This window comes from Hemitrygon akajei, chromosome 1 (genome assembly GCF_048418815.1).
Source record: "Hemitrygon akajei chromosome 1, sHemAka1.3, whole genome shotgun sequence".
NCBI lineage: Eukaryota > Metazoa > Chordata > Chondrichthyes > Myliobatiformes > Dasyatidae > Hemitrygon > Hemitrygon akajei.
In genome coordinates this window covers 74833283-74857488 of record NC_133124.1, presented here as the reverse complement: position 1 = coordinate 74857488, position 24206 = coordinate 74833283, and positions in this window count along the sequence as shown.

Genomic DNA, 24206 nt, shown 5'->3' with positions numbered 1-24206 from the left:
TATGACATGCAGTTGATATTGTGTGGCAAGTCCTATCTTGTAACTTCACCAGGCTGAGCCCTCTCTCTGAGGTATACTGGATGCTGCTCTAAGCATGCCTCCTGCTCTCACCAGGTCAAGGTGGGTCCCCTGGTCTGACACCAATGGTAGCGTGGTAGGTGTGCTGGTCCACTAGGTTACAGCTTGTGGTGGAGCACAACACTACTGCTACCAGATGGCACTCAGCTAGACTGGGAAACATTACGAAGGCTCCTCCTCTCTTGAAACATTATTACAATCATAACATTGGGTCATTGGATGGCAGAACACTGAGAAGCCATTCAGCCTATTAAACTGTCTCAACAAGCAATGCAATTGGTCTTTCTTCCAAATTGTTTTACCATCCCTCTTGTTTTCCCTTTCTCCAACTCTTCCTACTCTCTTCAACTTCACTTGCCCCATCAATGAAATGTTCCCACGACCTATGGACTCACTTTCAGGGACTTTTCATCTCATGTGGATTTTATGGAACGTCCAGGGAGGGGGAGCACCTCTGGTGAAGAGGCTTGTCATGTCTATTCCAGGACAGTTCACCTAGCTTTGGTCCCCACTGGCCAGTCAACTCTCGCCTGTAGCTTCAAGTAGCTGGCCTGCAACAGTGGCCGCTCGGAGGTACACCACTTCGACAGGCGGGCTAAAGCAGATGAGGGTAGTGACGGCTTCATACCCCACTGAGATAGGGACATACCTTCTTAGCATGCAAAGTCAGCTCCCACAGACAGGGTGGATGAGACCTGCAATGAGATCCAATGGCCAGGATGGTGGCACTGCAATGCTCTAAAGAGAGTGAAGGGCATCACAAGGCACAGAAGACGTCATACTCATCCACTGCAACCAAGCAAGACCCTAGTTGAGAGAGTGGAACTGGCCCAGTGCAATGGCTTTTCCACTTTAAAAACTTTCCTGCACAGTTTTCCTGTCATCGTCGGACACAATGGAGAACCACCAAAAGAAAAAATCATCTCATGTTCTCGATATTTATTGCTTATTTATTATTATTATTTCTTTTTCTATTTACACAGTTTGTTGTCTTCTGCACACTCGCTGAACACCCATGTTGGCGCAGTCTTTCACTGATTATTATTCAAAGAATTTATTGAGTATGCCCACAAGACAATGAATCTAAGGATGATTGTATTTGATAATAAATTTATTTTGAAATTTTGAAGCTCAACTTTTCCCTGTTGTTCCCAGTTCCGAAGAAAAGTCTCAGACATAAGTCATTGACTCTGTTTTTGTTTCCATGTATGCTGCATGGATTGTTGAGTTTTTCCCACATTGTCTTTCCCTGTTTCTAGCACTGGCTGTGGGAGGGAAAGAAATTGTTGATGTGTCGGGTTGAAAGTCCTGCTGTAGGATTTTCAACATGAAACATCGACATTTCCTTTTCCCCACAGCTGCAGATCAGCCTCCTGAATTACTCCAGAGGATCTTTTGTTGATGAAGTCAATTTTATTGTCACTTGTATGAACAGGTGTAATGTAAAGTTGCTGCAAACACAAAACATCCTATAAGCAACATTCACAAGAAAAACATAAATTATTTTGGACCATAAGATCATAGGATATTGGAACATAATTAAGCCATTTGGCCCATCAAATCTGCTCTGCCATTTCATCATGGCTGATCTAATTTTTTTCTCAACACCAATCTCCCCATATCCCCTCATGCCGTGACCAATCAAGAATCCATCAATCTCTGCATTTTATGTATGAGGAGTGATTGATACATTCGTGGCCTAAGGTAGAAGGAGTCAATTTTAGAAAACTTAGCACATTTATTTTTCAACATAGTCCCCTCCTACATTTACACACTTAGTCCAGCAGTCATGGAGCAAATGGATCTTGGACCTCCAGAAAGTGTCCACAGATGGGTAATTGATAAGTTCGTGGTCTAAGGTAGAAGGAGATGAGTTATACAACTCCTGTTACGTGCACATGCAGGTCAACTCTTTGAGTGATTATGCAGAAATTTTGAAGTTAATAACACATCTCCTTCTACCTTAGGCCACAAACTTATCAATCACCCCGATGAGTTATTAACTTCAAACATTCTGCATAATCACTCATCCTCTCCACATCCACTGATAAGAAAATACAATTAGAACAAAAATAGTAATTTCTGTGCAAAGTGGTCATAGTGTTGCTATACTGTAGTGTTTAGTTTGTGTTGGTTGGTTCATTTAACTGAATGGTTGAAGGCAAGTAGCTGTTCTTGAACCTGATGGTGTGGAGTTTCAGGCTTCTGGATCTCCTGTCCAATGTGGCTGCAAGAAGATGGCATCATCCGGATAACAGGGATCACTGATGGTGGATGTTGCCTCCTTGAGCAGTACCTCCTTACAGATATTGGAGAGGGATGTAGTTCCATCATTGATAGTGTTTTATTCCCAATTCCTTGTCCTTACAGTTATGTCTCCCTCATTTACTCATATAGAAGTATTTATCCTTGTTTAAAAATTGAATCTGTTCCAATTCCATCTGTGATTGCTTTCCAGAATCAACTCATCCTGTCTAACACACATCTCCAATTCTTCAGGTTCTTTCCCATCACCTTAAATCTGAGCACTCCAGTTTCTCTTTACTTAACCTGTCCAATACACAAATTATTTTAGTCTGCTTTACTTTATCAAACCTTCACTCACCTTCCCTTCTTTTTATTATTATAGAGATACTGCTGATTTCTCATTCAGCACAGGAACAAACCCTTCAGCCCACTGAGTCAATACTGACCATTCATACCCATCCGAAACGGATCCCAAGTTTTTCAACGCACATTCACATCAAATCCTCTCAGGTTCTACCTCTCATCTACACTCGAAGGCAATTAACAGTAATCAATTCACCTATCAACCCGCATGTCTTGGGGAGCTGGAAGAACTCAAAGAGTTGAGCAGCATCTGCAGGCATAAATGAATTGCTGACATTTCAGGAATGAGAGTGGAGACGGAAAATGATCAGTGTAAGGAAGAAAGGGTCAGGCAGCACCTATGGACAGGAGTAAACAGCTAACATTTTGGCTCTGACCTTTCATCGGGACTGGAAAGGAAGGGGGGAACCTTCCCCCTCACCTAGTCTCACCTACCATAGTACTTCTTCCACTCCTTACCCCTTTTATTTTGATTTCTGCCCCCTTCCTTCCCACTCCTTTTGAGGGTTTTCATCCCAAAACATCGATTATTCTTTTCCCTCTGCAGATGCTGCCAGACCTCTGAGTTCCTTCAGCATTTTGTGTGTGTTGCTCAAAGTTTATAGCATCTTGTGTCTCGAGGGAAGAGGGGAAAGGGTGAGACAGGGATCTTAGTAATTGGTGGGCTGAGCAGGGGGAAAGATGACAGGTAGGAGAGGGCAGGGAAGGGGAAGAGAATGGAGGGAAGGGGATGGGAAGGAGCTAAGCGAGAATGGCTGGTGGATGATAGATGGAGGGAGATAAACAAAGATGGATGAAGCTAGCGGAACATAAGCAACACAGTCCAGTCCCTTTGGCCCACCATGTTGTGCTGACCTAAGTAAACCTACTTAGCCAACACTGCCAACACAGATGCCTTGTGCAGGAAGGCACAGAGTCGACTGTACTTCCTTAGAAGGTTGGCGTCATTCAATGTCTGTAGTGAGATGCTGAAGATGTTCTATAGGTCAGTTGTGGAGAGCGCCCTCTTCTTTGTGGTGGCGTGTTGGGGAGGAAGCATTAAGAAGAGGGATGCCTCACATCTTAATAAGCTGGTAAGGAAGGCGGGCTCTGTCGTGGGCAAAGTATGGAGAGTTTAACATCGGTAGCTGAGCGAAGGGCGCTGAGTAGGCTACGGTCAATTATGGAAAACTCTGAACATCCTCTACATAGCACCATCCAGAGACAGAGAAGCAGTTTCAGCGACAGGTTACTATCGATGCAATGCTCCTCAGACAGGATGAAGAGGTCAATACTCCCCAATGCCATTAGGCTTTACAATTCAACCGCCAGGACTTAAGAACTTTTTAAAAGCTATTATTAATGCTTTTTGAGATAGTGATTTAGATGCATATCATATTTTTTTACTGAGTTAAGTATTGTATGTAATTAGTTTTGCTACAACAAGTGTATGGGACATTGGAAAAAAAGTTGAATTTCCCCATGGGGATGAATAAAGTATCTATCTATCTATCTATCTACTTCATGATCAGTCTGGCCCTTCCCTCTGCAATACCCATTAACCACAAATTTTCCTTCATTCATGTGCCTATCTAATAGACTGTTAAATGTCCCTATTAGATCAGCCTCTACCACCACTCTAGGCAGTGCAATCGGTACCCACCACTCTATGTCTGCCTCTTACATCTCCACTAAACTTTCTTGCACTCACTTCAAATGGACATCCGCGGTATGGGCCAGTGCCATTTTGGGGAAAGAAATTATGGCTGTCCACTCTATCTGTGCCTCTCAGAACCATATGAAACTACATCAAGTTGTCTCTCATCCTTCACCTCTCCAAAGAGAAAAGCCCTAGCTTGCTCGACCTTTCCTCTGAAGACAAAGTTGAGGAGAGGGGAAGGTGCAGGGTGGAAACAGCTGCTGGAGAGAGCTAAGCAAGAACACAAGGGGCTGTCTGAAATGTCAACAATTCCATCTCTCCCCTCCAAATACTCAACCCACTGAGTTCTTCAGGCAGATTAGTTGTTGCTTCAGATTCCAGCATCTGCAGTCTCCTGTGTTCCCGTATCTTTAGGATGTGGAGGGAAACCAGAGCACCCACAGGGTCATAGGGAAAAAGCATAAACTGCACACAGACCACACCTGAGGTTGGGATCAAATCCAGGTCTCCAAAGCTATGAGTTGGTGACTATACTGGCTGCACCACTGTGCTACTTTGGTGTGGTAAGCTTCAACAGGGAATTCAGCAAACAATGTAAGAAAAGTTGGCTGATGCTGTGGACATCTGAAATTAAAAATGCAATGATACTGCCTGACCTGCCAGGTGTTCCTAACATTTTCTGTTTTCAAGCCAGAATTGAAACAGAAGTGACTTCACCCAAGGAGCAGTGGGAATGACAACAGGGACATTCTTGCAAGGCAGCACCCAGACTGAGTCACAAGCTGGTATGGAGCCTCCAATGTACAGGACCACAAGAGGCTGCAGAGGGTTGTAAATGCAGCCAGTTCCATCACAGACATAACCCTCCCCAGCTTTGGGGACATCTTCATGAGGCAATGCCTTAGGGAGCTGGCATCCATCACTAAGAACCTTCAACATCCAGGGCTTGCTTTCTTCTCATTTCTACCATTGAGGCGGAGGTACTGGAGCCTGAAGACCCACACTCAGTGATTCAGAAACAGCTTCTTCCCCTTCGCCATTAAATTTCTATATGATCCATGAACCCATGAACAATACCTCATAATTTATTTTTGCACTATTTATTTATTTTTGTAATTTATTGTGATTTTATATCTTTGCACTGTACTGCTGCAGCAAAACAACAAATTTCATCTCATACATCAGTGTAATAAATCTGATTCTGATTCTAAATCAGGTTAACATAGTGGATTCTGAGAGAATATTCCCCAAAATGGGAATCTAAAAGCAGAGTTTCAAAACAAGAGATACCCATTTAAGACAGGGACCAGGAGAAATTGCTTCTTTTGAAGGGTTGTCAGAGACATGGGGACGAGTTCTTGAGTTTATTGAAAGCAAAGATGGACAGGTTGTCAGCTAATAAAGAATTGAGAGTTCAGGATGCAGGCAGGAAAAGTGAACGTAGAACATGGAACAGTACAGTACAGGAACAGACCCTTCAGCTCAAGATATATCTGCTGAGCATGACTCCAAATTAAGTTAATCCCTTCTGTCTGCACATGATCCATATCTGTCTATTCCATGGATATATATGCTTCTTTCCAACAGCCTCTTGAATGTGATCTGATAAACAGGCAGAATAGGCTTGAATGTTCAAATGGTCTCTCTGTTCCCACTCCTTATAAACACAACAGATTCTGTAGATGCTGAAAATCTAATGTGTTATGCTTTGTAGCTCCAAAAACTAAACAAAAGGAAAAGACAAGAGCTCAGGGAAGCCTGTCTATTCTGTTTTCTATTAGTGAAGCACTCACATATGCCATTTACATACTTTAAAATAGAACCTGTAATGAATTATGCAAACAACAAAGGATGATTAATCAAATATATTGCTTGAACATTACTGAAATATTAAATATACTACACTTCTGCCTGATTAGTTATAAACTACAACTCAACGAAGAATGCATCTCAACTATATTCGGTTGCTCAGTAATACAACTGCTATCGAGACATTCACAGCATAGTAAGTTTTAATTTGCCCCATTCAGGCCTAGAGATTTAATTGCTGTGGAGGCTTTCTTACTCTTGTGGGATAATGTCTTCCTAACGAAGGAGATCACTCTGTTTGGTAAGTGAGACTTGTGACTTGATGCATCCTCAGGTTCTGAGCCTCCTCCGTGGTGGTTGTAGGAGTTGTCTTTGAGCTTGCCAAAAATGGTTCTGACAGCTTTGGACAGATTTCCACTCTAACAATTGACTCTGCTCTTCTTAATTGATCAAGGTGTTGTCTCTAGATGACGTCAAGCACAATCTCCACTGTGTAGGAGAATGGTCAGTTCTGTCCTTAAGCTTTTCACCACCCACTATAGATTGCTTCTGTAGACCCTCACCAGGACTGCTTGTTCAGGAGTGAAACATTGAACTTCCTTGTTCGAGGAGTCCTCAATTAGTCTCAGGAGTTTGCACCACATACTCTTCTGAGATTGGGTTTGAGGAGATCCAAGCTTGAGCACAAAGGACGACCCAGGAATTACGTAGCTGGTGAGTTGTTGGCTCTGGAGCGTACTGTATTGCAATATGGTGAGCTTCTGATTCAGAGAAGTGTGCTTTTCTGACATTTCTCGCAGTCTATTCTTTATACTCTGGATCAACTTTTCCGCCAAGCCATTCGTGGCTGGGTGGTGCAGTACACATGTACTATGTCTTATTCCATTCATTTTCAGGAATGACTTAAATTGTTCCACAACGAAATGTGGTCCATTGCCACTGAAAAAATGTTCTGGAACACCTTGAGGAGAGGCTTCAACAGCACATCAACAGTGTGAGAGGCTGTTGTGGAGGTTATTGAGAACACTTCAGGCCACTTTGTAGCTGCATCCGTACCACCAAGAAATTTCAGCCCATGAATGGTCCACCAAAATTCACATGAATCTTCTGCCAGGGCAATGCAGTCTATTCCCATGATGGAAAAGCACTGCTCTTGGCATATTCTGGATGTGAATTGAATTGAATTGAATTGGCTTTATTACTTACATCCTTCAAATACATGAGGCGTAAAAATCTTTACGTTATGTCTCCATTCAAATGTGCAGTGTGCAATTATAGTAATTTATAATAAATATTATGTACAACAGGATAGTCAATATAACATAGAAATATATCCTGGCCTTTATGCTGTGGTACCATTTCCAGATGGTAGCAGCAGGAACAGTTTGTGGTTGGGGTGACTCAGATCTCCAATAACCCTTTGGGCCCTTTTTACATACCTGTCTTTATAAATGTCCTGAATTATGGGAAGTTCGCATCTACAGCTGTGCTGCGTTGTCCGTACCACTCTCTGCAGAGTCGCGCAATTGAGGGAAGTACAGTTCCCATACCAGGCAGTTATGCAGCCAGTCAGGATGCTCTCAATTGTGCCCCTGTAGAATGTTCTTAGAATTTGGGGGGCCATACCAAACTTCTTCAACTGTTTGTGGTGAAGGAAGCACTGTTGTGCTTTTTTCACCACACAGCCAGTATGCACAGACCACGTGAGATCCTCGGTGATGTTTATGCCGAGGAACTTAAAGCTGTTCACCCTCTCAACCCCACATCCATTGATGTCAATAGGGGTTAGCCTGTCTCCATTCCACCTGTAGTCCACAACCAGCTCCTTTGTTTTTGTGACATTGAGGGAGAGGTTGTTGGCATCCCAACCAGTGCACGGCAAGCTGTTCAATCTGCTGGTCAATCCCAGACAAAGCTTTGAGCCAATGCTTTCATTTTGACCACACTTGGATGACTGGCATGTCGCTCCTCCAACACATCAGCTCTCTCCTAGCCTGGATGGTGCAACAACTTTCAATTGCCATATAAAGCAACCCCCATCAAGGGCAAGTTCATCCTGGTGCTGGTAAAAAAGGGGGAACTGGAATTTCTGCTGTACATGCCAGCCATTTTGGTTTTCTGTGTAGACCAGAGACAGTGTGTGGGTCTTTTCTGATTTCTCTCTGGATCATCTCTTCTGTAATAGACAGACATTTGATTTGCTTTACGGAAAATACATCAAAAGGAGTGTGGTCCTTTGTAAATTTTTCAGGTATTTCCTTTTCCGGGGTAAACAGGGAAATCCAACAGCACTTCCATGATTATTTTTCCTCTTGAATTCGAACTTGTAATTGCGTCCTCCAAGAGCCCATCTCTGCATTTGTACTGCTGCTGTTAGTATAATACCCTTCGGAGGTTTGAAAGAGTTGAGGGTAAACTCTCTCCCATACAGGTACTGGTTGAAATGTTTTAAAACCTAAACCAGACTCAAGGACTCTCTGTCAATCTGTGTGTAATTTTTCTCTGCAGCAGTGAGGGAATATGATGCAAAAGCATTCACTTCTATCACTTGTAACATGTGACATGACTGCACCTACACCATAAGGCGAGACATCACAGGAAAGCTTCACTGGACAATGTATGAGTACAGTGTTTGACATCACCATTCCTTTGCCTTTTGGAAAGCCACCCACACTGCTTTGTTCATTGCCATTTCTTCCCAATCTATAGTAACGAGTTCAAGGGGTGGAGAACAGTAGCCACATTTGGCAGAAACCTGTTATAGCAATTGATAAATCCTAATAATTACCATAATTTTGACATGCCCTTTGGCCTTGGGGCATCCACCACTGATTAAATTTTCTTAACACACCTGTGTAATCCTTGTGTGTCGATGTGTGATCACAGTAAGTGATGCTTGGTTTAAAGAATTTGCTCTTGTCATGTTGTGCACTGAGCCCATAAACCTCTGATCTTTTTTAACATTGTCTTGAGATTTTGGAGATGTTCCTTGTCATCCTTACCGGTAACAATAATTTCTTTCAGGTAACACTGAATGCGTGGGCAGTCTTGCAGCACCTGGTCCATGGTTTTCTACCAGAGTGCAGGTGTAGATGCTATTCCAAAAATAAATCTATTATAGCAATAAGGCCCTTTGTGAGTATTTATGGCGAGAAACACTTTGGACTCTTCTTCCATCAATATCTGTAGGTAGGCCTCAACTAAGTCCACTTTGCTGAAGTGTTTTTCTCCAGAAAGATTTGCAGATATGCCCTATCCTGAGCAGAAGATATTGATCTACTTTCAGTTCTGGGTTGATGATGACTTCAAAATCACCATAGAACATGACAGAACCATTCTACTTGGCTACTGAGACCACTAATGTTGCTCAAGAGCTCCACTCAACCTTGGAATGAATTATTTCAGCCTCCGTGTAATCTAGCTCACTGGCTACTTTATCACAGATGGTATAAGAACTGGATGGGCTTTTTAAAACATGAGTGCGGCATTTTCATTTGACACTATGTTTGAGTTTTCCAGTGCCAGTTTGAACACAGCTGTGGCATCATCCAGTACCTTTCTTAATTTGTTTTCAGTTGATTTCATTGCAGGGAATGTGTCATAGAAATGGTGGATGGATTTCCAATCAAGCTGTAGTTGTCTCATTTAATCATGGTCCCATAGTGCTGGTCCTCCTATTTTTACCACTTACAAACTCAATGCGGTTTGTTGGTTTTTGTATTTTACTGTTACAAATGTCATTCCCACAGAAGTTATCTTTTCTCAAGCATAAGTTTTTAGTTGGATATCTGCAGGCTTCACTTCAGTATCTTTGAAATGCCATTCAAACTCATTTTGTGGAATGACTGAAACAGCCGAGCCAGTGTCCAATTTAGTTTTAATTAATTTGTCATTCACCTTCAGGTGAAAGCTAATATATTGCTTATGTATTGTTAGTTTTCACATTTTAAATCTCCAGGCTATTCTGTCCTGAGTCACTCTCATCATTATCAGATTTTTGCAATAGCATGCAGATGTTGAAACTGTTTTTAAAACTTCAACTTGACTTTTTTTGCTTTTTCTCTTCCCTGTGCAATCCATTTATTTTGTCTGTCTGAATTGCTCTTTGTATGTGTCCTACTTTATTCTATTTTCTGCAAAATTCACCTTTAAACCTGCAAAAGTCTAGTGTATGTGAGCTCCTGCCACAACAGTAACACAATTTATTCAGCAAAGATGACTTCTGTTTCTACATTGCAATTTTGTTCACACTCACTTTCATTCCCGACTGCAGCTCAATTTTGTCTCTAGCTGTTGTTTCCATTGATACAGCAATTTCAACTGCTCTTTTAAATGTGCATCGTGCTTCTGATAGGAGCTGTTTTTGAATGCTTTCTTGTAAGTTTTACAAACTAAACATTCTCGGCGTACATCATTAATCCCATCACTGAATTGACAATACTCAGACTATTCCTTCAATTCAGCCACGTGAGACTCTCCTTTCTTTTGATTCTGCTTATGAAATCTAAAGCATTCAACAATTAACAATAGTTTGGGTTCTAAATGTTTCTGCATTACTTTCACAATTTCAACAAAGCACATTTCAGCTGGTTTGGTTGGAGCAGTCAAACTTCTAAGCAGACTGTCTACTTTTCCATCTATTATCACTCAGCAAAACTGGCACTCTCTATTCATTGGCTATTTCATTTGCTTTAGAATTCTGCTCAATCCATTCAGTATCCATCACCCAGTTATCTGTTGTGAAATTGAACATGTCTAGCTTTTCAACATAGCCAGACAATTTTGCATTTATTTGTTATTCTTATTATCATCCAGAACTCATTGTTCACAAACCCATGAATTTCATCCATTTTCTGCCTTTTTTAAACTTGACTGTCTCTCTCCCTTTGCGAAGAGGAAAACATGTTGTACTATTTAACTTGAATGTCCCACTGTGCTTCAACAAGTAGGTAGCCAGCTCAGGTTCATTTTAAAACTTCCTCACTGCTACTGTTACTCCAAAATCTATTCAGAAGTAAAACACGACAACCAGGGAAAACATGTCTACTTTGTTTTACTTTAGTGAGGCATAACGGTGTATGCCCTTTGCATACTTTTACACATAACCTGTAATTAATTATGTAAATAGTAAAGAATGCTTAGTCAAACAAAATATTTACAATATTACTCAAATATTATGGAAATATTAATTACTCTACATAGAGCAACACAAACAAAAAGCTGGAGAAACTCAGTAGGTCAGACATAATCTATAAAGGAGGATAAACATTCAACGTTTTGTTACAAGATCCTTTATCAAGGCTGGAAAGGAAGGGAGTAGAACATAGAACATAGAAAACGGAGAAGAATGTAGATGGGGTGCTCCCTTTCTCCATTCCCCATTCTTGCTCAATCCCCTCTCTTCTCCTCACCTTCCCATCACCTCCCTCTGGAGCCCTCCTCTTTCTCTTTCTCCTATAGTCCACTCTCCTGTCCTATCAAATTCCTTCTATCCTTTTATCTTTCTACTTATCCCCTCCCAGATTCTCAGCTCATCCTCCCTCCCACACCCATCTACCTTCCCCATCGTCTAGCTTTACTTATCACCTGCCAGTTTGTACACCTTCCCCTAAGAGATCACCTTATTATTCTGCCTTTCCAGTCCTGATGAATGGTTTCAGCACAAAACACCGACAGTTTATTGCTCCCCAGAGACACTGCCCGACCTGCTGAGGCCCTCCAGATTTTGAGTCTGTTTCTCCCAGTCTTTACATTGTTATTCTCCCCATGAGCAGGATGGGAGAGCACACAAACATCTCAGTTTAGGATGAATGCCAATGCAGACAAGAAAAACAAAATGGGAGATGGCGATGGGAGAACTGTAAGAAGCTCAAGCGAATAGTTAATAGTAGCAGTGCGGGTTGTAACCAGTCCTTTACACCAGCTTGCTTAACATTTTCTCCAAGTATGAGCACCTCTTAAGTGAGGCACTCCCTCAGAACCCCTCCCTCATCCCACAGTGTGACACACTTTACAGTCCTTCCCACAATGAGGTGTGCCTACAATACTGCCCTGCCCACATGGGGCACTCCCTAGATACTACCCATTCCACAGTGTGACACACTTCAGTACTATTCCTCCAACAATGAGGCGTGCCCACAATATTGCCCCTCCCACACAGGGCACTCTCTAAGTACTGCCCATCCCAGAATGTGACACACTTCCTTACAGTCCCTCCCATAATGGGGCATCCCCACAATAATACCCCGCCCACAGGGGGCACTCCCTAGGGACTGCCCATCCCACAATGGGACATGCCCACAATACTGGCCCGCCCACAGAGGGACACTCCCTAGGGACTGCCCATCCCACAATGGGACATGCCCACAATACTGGCCCGCCCACAGAGGGACACTCCCTAGGGACTGCCCATCCCACAATGGGACATGCCCACAATACTGGCCCGCCCACAGAGGGACACTCCCTAGGGACTGCCCATCCCACAATGGGACATGCCCACAATACTGCCCCCCCACAGGGACACTCCCTAGGGACTGCCCATCCCACAATGGGACATGCCCACAATACTGGCCCGCCCACAGAGGGACACTCCCTAGGGACTGCCCATCCCACAATGGGACATGCCCACAATACTGGCCCGCCCACAGAGGGACACTCCCTAGGGACTGCCCATCCCACAATGGGACATGCCCACAATACTGGCCCGCCCACAGAGGGACACTCCCTAGGGACTGCCCATCCCACAATGGGACATGCCCACAATACTGGCCCATCCACAGAGGGGCACACCCTAGGTACTGCCCATCCCACAATGGGACATGCCCACAATACTGGCCCGCCCACAGAGGGACACTCCCTAGGGACTGCCCATCCCACAATGGGACATGCCCACAATACTGGCCCGCCCACAGAGGGACACTCCCTAGGGACTGCCCATCCCACAATGGGACATGCCCACAATACTGGCCCGTCCACAGAGGGGCACACCCTAGGTACTGCCCATCCCACAGTACGACACACTTCAGTACAGTCCCTCCCACCGTATGACACTCCTCGTGCTGCCCCTGTAACAATGAGAAGCCCCTTCGGTACCCGCCATTCCCACAGTGTGATGGTTCCTCAGTAGCACTCCTTTCACAGGTGATGCCTCCTCAGTATTGCCCCTCCCACGGTGCAATCCCTCCTCTGGCTGCATGGCACTTCCTCGGCACTGAAATGGGACTTGACCTCCGTGGTCATACGAGGCTTCAAACCTCAGAGTCCCTGGCCACTGATGTATTATAAAACCATTTTTATTTACGGCTTCTTTCTTTCAATCCCTCCTGGTAACTGCTGAACCATGAACCAGGCTCTCAGATCAAACCTGGGCAGATTCCTTTGTTACCGATGAGTTGATTCAGTCAGTTACAAATTCACGAGCCTGGAGCTGAAATAGATCAATTCATCAGAATGGGCCACAGTAAACCAAGCATCTGCCTGAGTGATTAGACACAAGTCTAGCATCAAAAACATATCTGCAGCTTACTGAGGATTGTTTTTATTGTCTTTTCAAAGCTAAAAAATATTCTGCTGTTTGCCTTCAGTTCTGAAGGCAAAGTCTTTGTCTGACACATGAAGCAATCAGAGAAAATGCTTATCAAAATCATAAATCTGCTTGCAAGGGGAGGCAAAAGACTGCCTATTTTAAAAGCGAATCACTTGACGGCAACCTATGCTTTCTCAGTGTTAACTCCATGACTTCTGTCTCATTTAAAAGATTATGGAAATACAGGGCTGCCTTGCACAGTCAAATCAGTTTGGATTTAGGGAGTGGGCTGTCAGCTTTTGATGGGCTGTTATTTGTGTGCAGTGATTGATTCTGAAGCAGGAGTTCTTCAGAAACCCTGGCAGCTCCTGTAGGCTTTCCAGTGGATTATTAGACTGTGTAATATCATAAATCAAGAGTGCAGAGGCAACTACATGTATCCATATTTGTGCAGTGGGGACTGACCTCTGTGAGCCAGGGCAAATTCGACACCCTCTTTACAAGAGAATTTCAGGACTATGGGGTGCTTTAATCAAAAGTCCTTGTAGCCACCCTATTCTTTTGTTCTCTCCAACCTCTATTGTCACTGAAGGAAAAGAAAATAGAACAAGTCAGGCTCGCAGTCACCAAGAACATGAAAGTAGCCACTTCAAAGGACTGGAGGCAGTCAGCTGTGAACATGTCACTTATTCGTAAAGACACTGTTTAATTTCAGTTCAATTACATTCTTTTACACTACATTGGTGATAGTTAATTAAACTGTTTTATGCTCCCTATAACAGGGGCCACATTCTAGTTAAAGTAATTTAACAACACAGACCCTAAGAGGAAAATCTAATAAATAAATGCTTTATATTGAAAGTGGGCCAGAAGAGAAAATAGTCACCTGTCTCCCATCCTAGTTCAAGAGCAGTGAAAACACCCAGACATAGTTGTAGTCAGAGCATGGCTCAAACAAGGCTTGTGAAAGCATTTCAAGCCTGTATTATTCACTCTGAGTCAAAAGGTTGTGGGTTCAAAATCCCCTCCAGCAACTTAGCTTTTGTACGATAATGTATCTGGGAAATGTGAGTCAATTCTTCTCTGTTGGAAGCACAGATGTAGTTAGAGATACTGGAGGAACTCAGCAGATGGAGTTAGAGACGGAGTTAGCACTTCATGGGGCATACAGCACAGCAACAGGCCCTTCAGCCCATCATGTCCATACTCCTGATCAGCTATTCATCATGCTAATCCCATTTAGCAGCACTGCTTGAAATCAAAGCTGAGTTTATAGTGTGACATTCCTTCAGTAATGCCCATCCTAAGGTGTGACTCTCACTCACTACTGCCCCTCCCACAGTGTGATCTCTCTCAGTACTGCCCCTCCCACATTGTGACCCTCCCTCAGTACTGCCCCTCCCACAGTGTGACCCTTCCGCACTCCTGCCCCTCCCACAGTGTGACTCTTCTGCACTACTGCCCCTCCCACAGTGTGATCTCTCTCAATACTATTTCTCCCACAGTGTTACATTCCCTCAGTAATGCCCCTCCCAGGGTGTGACACTCCCTCAGTATTGCCCCTCCCACAGTGTGAATCAGAATCAGGTTTATTATCACTGGCATGTGACATGAAATTTGTTAACTTAGCAGCAGCAGTTCAATGCAATACATAATCTAGCAGAGAGAAAATAATAATAATAATAAATAAGTAAATCAGTTACAGTATACATATATTGAATGGATTAAAAAAGTGCAAAAAACAGGAATACTGTATATTAAAAAAGTGAGGTAGTGTTCAAGGGTTCAACATCCATTTAGGAATCAGATGGCAGAGGGGAAGAAGCTGTTCCTGAATCGCTGAGTGTGTGCCTTCAGGCTTCTGTACCTCCTACCTGACGGTAACAGTGAGAAAAGGGAATGCTCTGGGTGCTGGACGTCCTTAATAATGGACACTGCCTTTCTGAGACACCGCTCCTTGAAGATGTCCTGGGTACTTTGCAGGCTAGTACCCAAGATTGAGCTGACTAGATTTACAATCCTCTGCAGCTTCTTTTGGTCCTGTGCAGTAACCTCCCCTCCTATACTTGACAGTGATGCAGCTTCTCAGAATGCTCTCCACGGTACATCTATAGAGGTTTTTGAGTGTATTTGTTGACATGCCAAATCTCTTCAAACTCCTAATGAAGTATAGTCACTGTTTGGACTTCTTTATAACTGCATCGATATGTTGGGACCAGGTTAGATCCTCAGAGATCTTGACACTCAGGAATTTGAAACAGCTCACTCTCTCCACTTCTCATCCCTTTATGAGGTTTGGCATGTGTTCCTTCGTCTTACCCTTCTTGAAGTCCACAATCAGCTCTTTGGTCTTACTGATGTTGAGAGCCAGGTTGTTGCTGCGACACCACTCCACTAGTTGGCACCAATTGAGATTCTACCAACAACGGTTGTATCGTCAGTAAATTTTATAGATGATATTTGAACTATGCCTACCCACACAGTCATGTGTATATAGAGAGTAGAGCAGTGGGCTAAGCACACACCCCTGAGGTATGCCAGTGTTAATCGTCAGTGAGGAGGATATGTTATCACCAATCCGCACCGATTGTGGTCTTCCATTAGGAAGTCGAAGATCCCATTGCAGAGGGAGGTACCAAGGCCCAGGTTCTGCAACTTCTCAATCAGGATTGTGGGAATGATAATATTAAATGCTGAGCTATAGTCAATGAACAGCAGCCTGACATAGGTTTGTGGTGCCCAAGTTGTCTAAAGCTGTGTGAAGAGCCATTGAGTTTGCATCTGCCGTTGACCTATTGTGGCGATAGGCAAATCGCAATGGCTCCAGGTCCTTGCTGAGGCAGGAGTTCAGTCTAGTCATGACCAACCTCTCAAAGCATTTCATCATTGTCAATGTGAATGCTACCGGGTGACAGTCATTAAGACAGCTCACATTATTCTTCTTAGGCACTGGTGTAATCGTTGCCCTGTTGAAGCAAATGGGAACTTCCGCCTGTAGCAGTGAGAGATTGAAAATGTCCTTGAATACTCCCGCCGGTTGGTTGGCACAGGTTGTCAGAGCCTTACCAGGTACTCCATCGGGACCTTCCCTCAGTGCCACTCCTCCCATTATGTGATGTTCCCTTGGTACTGCAACTCCCACAGTGCGACCCTCCCTCACAAAGCTGAAAGATTCACAGGGATGTTACCAGAACCTGGGGGACTTGAGTTATAAGGAGAGACTGGATTGTCAGTCACTCTTTTCTCTGAACCTCAGAAGACGAAAGGGTAACTTTACTATGGTTTACAAAATCTTGAAGGACATAAATATGGTGAATTATGGATGGTTATGGTCTCTTTCCCAGGGTAAGGAAATCTAAAACTAGTAGTCATAGACTTAGATGATGTAAGGTTTATTTTGTGCCAGGTTTTTCTAAATAGGAGATGGTCTGTCTATGGAGCGAGCTGCCAGAGACAAGGGCTCACACTGGTTTCTTCCCTCTTCTCATTACCTCCTTCCTCTATTCTCCTCTCCCATCAGGTCCCTATCAGGTTCTTTCTTCTACTTCTCCTTTTCCACTTTGGACAGATGGATGGGTAGGAAAGGTTTAACAGGATAAGGGCCAAATGCAGGCGAATGGGACCAGATAGGATAGATATTTTGGAATTGAAAATGGAATTGGAATTGGTTTATTATTATCACATGTTGTGAAATACAGTGAAAAATTTGTCTTGCATAATGTTCATACAGATCCTATCATTACAGAGCTTTGAGGTAGAACAAGATAAAATAGTAACAATGCACAATAAAGTTTAACAGCTACAGAGAAAGTGCAGCACAGGTAAGCCATAAGGTGCGTGATGATAATGAGGTAGATTGTGAGGTCAAGAATACAACTTATTGTACTGGGGAACAATATAATAGCCGTATAAAAGTGGGGTTGAAGGTAGTTCTTGAGCCTGTTGGTATGTGCTTTTAGTTCTTATTATGTTCTGCACAATGAGAAGGGAGAGAATGGGTGGGGTAGGAGGGATCTTTGTTATGTTCATTGTTTTACTGAGGTAGAGAGATGTATAGATAAATCCATGGTGGAGATGTATGTTTCCTTGGTGTGTCCAGTTCCTTGCAGTCACATGCACAGTGATGCATCCAGATAGGATGCTTTCCATGGTACTTTGATAAAAATTGGTAAGGATTGACAGGGACATGCCAATTTTCTTCAGCCGCCTGAGGAAGTAGAGGCATTAGTCAATTGTCCTCACCATGGAGTCTATGTAGTTGGACCAGTCTATTGGTGATGCTCACTCCTTGGAACTTGAAGCTCTTAATTATTTTAAATTCGACACTGTTGATAAAGACAGGAACATGTGCACATCCCTTTTTATGATGTCAATGACCAGCTCATTTGCTTTGTTGACAATGAGGGAAAGGTTGTCATGACACCATGTTACCATCACCTTCTGTATTCTAAGGCATCATTATTTGAAATATGGCCCATTATGGTGGTATCATCTGCAAATTTGTAGATGGACTTAAAGCTGAATCTGTCCACACAAACCTGAGCATACAGGGAGTAGAGTAGGGGTTGAGGACACAACCTTGTGGAGCACCAGTGTTTCGAATAATTGTGGTGTAGGTGTTGCTGTCTGACTTACTGATTGCGGTCTGCTGGTCAGAGAGTCAAGGATCCATTTGAAAAGGAGGTGTTGACTCCCAGGGTCCAGGGTTTGGTGATGAATTGCTTGGAATTATAGTATTGGACAAGTTGGGTTGATGAGCCTATTTCTGTGCTTTATGACTCTATGACTTCATGAAGCTGCTCAGTAACCCCATTACCCCCACACAAAGGTTTATAATGAAAGATGGTGCAGAGGTGAAGGAGAAAGTCTCTGAATACCGTTAGACATCAAAATGCAAATTCTGTTCAACATTACACTAATTTTCTAAGTGATGATATGGTTCAATCTCTGCTGCTCAAACTCGTTAGCATAATGGCAAAGGTTAAGTCTTTTATGAATCAGTTGGCCGGGCAACGTTTTAGAAGGACTCATTTACTTTATTACACTTCAATTAAAAATTATTTCCTGATGTTTAAGAGGGATCACTCAACGCAGCTGAATATGAGATAATCACAAAAACGTAATAATTTTTAATAAGCGGACCTTGTCCATCACTTGATTTTAAATGACTCGAAAATGACTTTAAAAAGCACTGCAGGGAGAGGGAGATGTGTCTTGATGCCTTGTGTTTGTTCTGATCCAGAATGCCGTATCTGAAACTATACACCTGGAATCCTGTTCGCTGAAAGTTAGCAGAACTTCTGCTTTTTCCAGTGCAGAGTTTAATTACATCATTCCTCAGTTCTTAAGAAAGGTCATCAACAAGAAGCATTAACATTTCTCCTGCCACAGATGCTGCTGAGTATTTCCAGCTTTTGGAATGTGGAATGTGGAATCCAAGTGTACAATGGGGAATTTCTGGAACTGGTGGGCTCAAGTGCATTCTTTGGTTAGAGATATCTATATGGTGTTGATTGCAAACAATATGAATCAGGAATGCTGTGGTATTGTAGTATTGTGATGCTGTAATCACTGAATAAACCTCCTGTGAAAAAGGGGGATAAAAGAGGATGTTTCACCTGCAGTGTTAGTTACTCTTAGGTAGCCCAATACTATAGTGTTCAATTATAGAGGCACAGGCACTTAGAGCAGAGAATGAGGCTGTTCAGCCACTGCATTCACACCTGCCAAAAATTGGAATTGGTATTGATCTTGCATGTACTGAGATACAATGAAAAGTTTTGTTTGCATGCCATTTGAACACATCATTCCATACATAAGTATATTGAAGTAACACAAAGGAATACTGAATGAAGAATGTAGAGTTACAGTCACTGAGAAAGTTCAGTGCAGGAAGGTAATAAGGTGCATGGGCCATGACAAGGTAGATTGGGAAATTAAGTGTTCATCTTTAACGTATGAGAGATCTGTTCAAGAGTCTGCTAACAGTGGAACGGAAGTTGCCCTTAAGTCTGGTGATGTGTGTTCACAAACTTCTGTATCTTCTGTCTGATGGGATGGGGGAGAAGAGAGAATCATTGCGGTTGGAAGGATCCTTGACAGGGGTTGGATGAATGGAGTTGGATGAGGCAGCAAGAAGGAAAGGTTTAGCCAATGAAGGAGAGGTTGGTTTTCATGTTGGACTTGTGTCCACAATTTTTGCAATTTTAATGGTAGAGCAGTTGACATACCAAGCTGTAATGCATCTGAATGGGATGCTTTCCATTGGACACTTGTCAAAATTAATGGGAGTCATCAGGAACAATCATTCTAAGGAATACCCTTAGCCTTCTGAGAGAAAAAAGAGACCTTTCCAGCTACTTCCACTTCTTAGCTCCCACTGCAGTACTGCAATATGGCTCCTCAACTTTATAAATGAGCCATAGACTCTCCTTCTGCCACCTTTTCCAGCTCTAAGCACGCAATTTACTGAAACACATTATCCTTATCTTCTTCCTAATTCCTTGAATTCCAATCTCTATCCCCAAGATGCTGATCTCTCTATTTAAGGAAAGAGCTATTTCCTGTTCTCCCTATCCAGACCTTTCACAATGCTGTACACCTCCAGCAAATCTCTTTTCCATCTCCTTTGTTTCAATGAGGTGGAAAAGAGATTTATTTGAGGTGTATAACAATATTATACACTTCAATTAAACATCTCACAACCACATCTTCAGTCTCTCATTGTTGCTATAGTTTTCCAGTTTTTGCAAACCTCCCCTCTCTGTTGTTATCATGCCATCCCTGGTGACCAGAACCATACACAATCTTCCCCCTGTGGCCCATCTTCCATTTTATATAGCTCTACTGTTGGAATGTCAAAACAGCAGTACAGTGAGTCTGCCATGCTGCCAGAGGTCTGAGGTTGATCCTGACCTCTGGAACCGCCTTTGTTGAGTTTACACATTCTGTGTGTCACAATATGGATTTTCCCCATTTACTCCTATATCTCAAAGGTATGTCGTTGATAGGTACATCGGCCACTAAGGCCAAAGTAGGCGTCAGAATCTGTGGGGGTCGATCGGATTGAGGGAAAACTAAAATAGGATTAGTGTGGACATTGGTTGATGGTCAGCATGGATTCAATGGGCTGAAAGGCCTGTTTCGCTGCTGTTCAGTTCTATGACTCCAGCTCACTTTGAAACTGAACTTGCCATCCATTGACAAGCAGTCCGCCTGCTGAAGCTGCCTCCCACGGTCCATTTTTTTTTTTAACTTTTTTTTTATTGTTTTCAAATAGTTACAGAATAAATGTGTATGAAAAAAAAATGTTACCCAGCCACGGTCCATTATAGTCATAGAGTTGTTGAGTTATGCAGCATCAAAACAGGACTTTTAGTCCAACTCAATCATGCCAACTAAGTTAGTCATATTTCTGTGTTTGCGTGTTCTCTCTCTGGGTTTCCTCCAGGTCCTCCATTTCTCTCCACATCCCAAAGGCCCTGGTAAGGTAATTGACAACTGTAAATTTGCTCTAGTCTGCAGATGGCTGGTAGGATCTGGGACCACACAAAAAAAAGTGGAAAGAATGAAAAATGGATTAGTGTAGGATTACTGGGTGGTTAATCTCCCAGGATGATACCTGGATTAGAGAGCTTGTTTTATGAGGAAAGGTTGAATGAGCTAAACATTTTCCTTTGGAACAAAGACGGATGAGAGCTGACTTAATAAGATGATAAAAGGCCTAGATAGAGTGGACAGCCTGCATTTTTTCTCAGAGTAGAAATGGCTAATACAAGAGTGAATAATTTTAAGGTGATTGGAGAAATTTATAGTGGGGATGTCACAAGTAGGTTTTATACAGAGATTGGTAAGTGCATAGACCGTTAGATTGATCTTGGAGTAGGTTGAAGATCAGCAAAGCATCATGGGCTGAAGATACTGCAATACTTTTCATTGCTTTGATCGTAGCATAGATTCTGTTGACTAAAGGGTCTGTTTCCTGCTGTAACTTTCTATGACTCTAGGCATTAAGAGACAGTACATATGTCAAGGAAGTGATTTATTGCAAGGGAACATACTTCAAACTTTCACAGAGTCTTCGATGTTCCAGACTCTTTGACATTATTACATTATAGCATACCAGGCAACTCTCCTGCTGATTCATGCTGCCAGTATTTGCACACATAAGGATGCAGAAAAAACAGCATGCTCACATTTAAAGATCCATTAATGAGTTCCCCGCCTGTCCCTAATATCTAAACATATTCTCTTCTTCCCCTCTTCCATCTGGCAGAAGATAAAAAATCCTGCAAGCATGTACCACCAAACTCAAGGGCAGCTTCTATCCAACTGTTCTAAAAGTTTTACTGCTTGGTAAGGCAACTGTTCTGCCAGTGACTGCAAGGAACTGCGGGGAGTTGTGGATACAACTGAACACATCACGCTTCTTTCAACACTTCTTTCAGCCTTGGTGAAGCAGCAAACATAATCCGAGACCCCACCCACTCTAGATATTTTGTCTATCCACTCAGTCCTTTGCAAGGGGGGACATAGGGTCAGGAGAAGTAGATTCTGTGTGGATAGAACTGAGGAACAGTAAAGGCAAAAGGACCCAAATGGGTGTTGTCTACAGGCCACCAAACAGTAGCATGGATATTGGGTGCAAGTTGAATAGGGAGTTAACATTGGCATGTGGCAAAGGTAATGTCACAGTAGTTATGGGGGATTTCAACATGCAGGTGAACTGGGAGAATCAGGTTGGTGCTGGACCACAGGATAGGGAGTTTGTAGAGTGCCTAAGGGATGCATTCTTGGAACAGCTTGTACGAGAGCCGACCAGGGACAAGACTATTCTGGATTTAGTGTTATGTAATGAACAGGATTTGATAAGCAATCTTGAAGTAAAGGAGCCATTAGGAGGTAGTGATCATAATATGATAAGTTTTTATCTGCAATTTGAAAAGGATAAGGGCAGCTCGGAGGTGTCAGTGTTGCAGTTGAACAGGGGAAACTATGGAGCCATGAGGGAGGAGCTGGCCAAAGTTGACTGGACGGATAGCCTAGCAGAAAAGACAGTGGAACAGCAATGGCAGGTATTCTTGGGAATAATGCACAAGGTGCAAAATCAGTTCATCCCCCAGAGAAGGAAGGATTCAAAGGGGGGAAAGAGGCCACAGTGGTTGACAAAGAAAGTCAGAGATTGCATAGCGTTAAAAAAAAAGGAAGTATGACAGAGCTAAGGTGAGTGGGAGGACAGATGATTGGGAAGTTTTTAAGGAACAACAGAACTTAACTAAAAAGGCAATGCGGGGAGAAAAAATGAGGTACGAACGCAAGCTAGCCAGGAATATAAAGGAAGATAGCAAAAGCTTTTTTAGGTATGTGAAGAGAAAGAAGATAGTTAAGAACAATGTTGGGCCCTTGAAGAATGAATTGGGTGAAATTGTTATGGGAAACAGAGAAATGGCAGAAGAATTTAATGAGTACTTTAGATCTGTTTTCACCAAGGAAGACGCAAGCAATCTCCCAGATGTATGGATGGGCCAAGGACATAGGGTAACAGAGGAAATGAAACAGATTGACATTAGGAAGGAAACGGTGATGAGTAGACTGATGGGACTGAAGGCTGACAAATCCCCAGGTCCAAATGGTCTGCATCCTAGGGTACTAAAGGAGGTGGCCCTGGAAATTGCGGATGGATTGGTAATCATTTTCCAATGTTCCTTAGATTCAGGATCAGTTCCTGAGGATTGGAGAATGGCTAATGTTATCCCACTTTTTAAGAAAGGAGGGAGGGAGAAAACAGAGAACTATCGACCTGTCAACCTGACGTCGGTGGTGGGGAAGATGCTAGAGTCCATTATTAAGGATGAAATAGTGGCATAACTAGATAGCAGTGATAGGATTGGGCCGAGCCAGCATGGATTTACCAAGGGCAAATCATGCTTGACTAATCTGTTGGAGTTTTTCGAGGATGTAACCAGGAAGTTAGATGGGGGAGATCCAGTGGATGTAGTGTACCTCGATTTTCAGAAGGCATTTGATAAGGTCCCACGTAGGAGATTGGTGGGTAAAATCAAAGCTCAGGGCATCGGGGGGAAGACATTGACATGGATAGAAAACTGGTTGGCAGATAGAAAGCAAAGGGTAGCGGTGAATGGGTGTTCCTCGGAATGGCAGGTGGTGACTAGTGGGGTGCCACAGGGCTCGGTATTGGGACCACAGCTGTTTACAATTTACGTCAACGATTTAGATGAAGGCATTGAGAATAACATCAGCAAATTTGCTGATGATACTAAGTGTGTGACATGTGATGAGGATGTTAGGAGAATTCAGGGTGACTTGGATAGGCTGGGTGAGTGGGCAGATACTTGGCAGATGACGTTTAATGTGAATAAGTGTGAGGTTATCCACTTTGGGAGTAAGAACAGGAAGGCAGATTATATATCTGAACGGTGTAGAGTTAGGTAAGGGAGAAATACAAAGAGATCTAGGAGTCCTTGTTCATCAGTCACTGAAGGTGAATGAGCAAGTGCAGCAGGCAGTGAAGAAGGCTAATGGAAC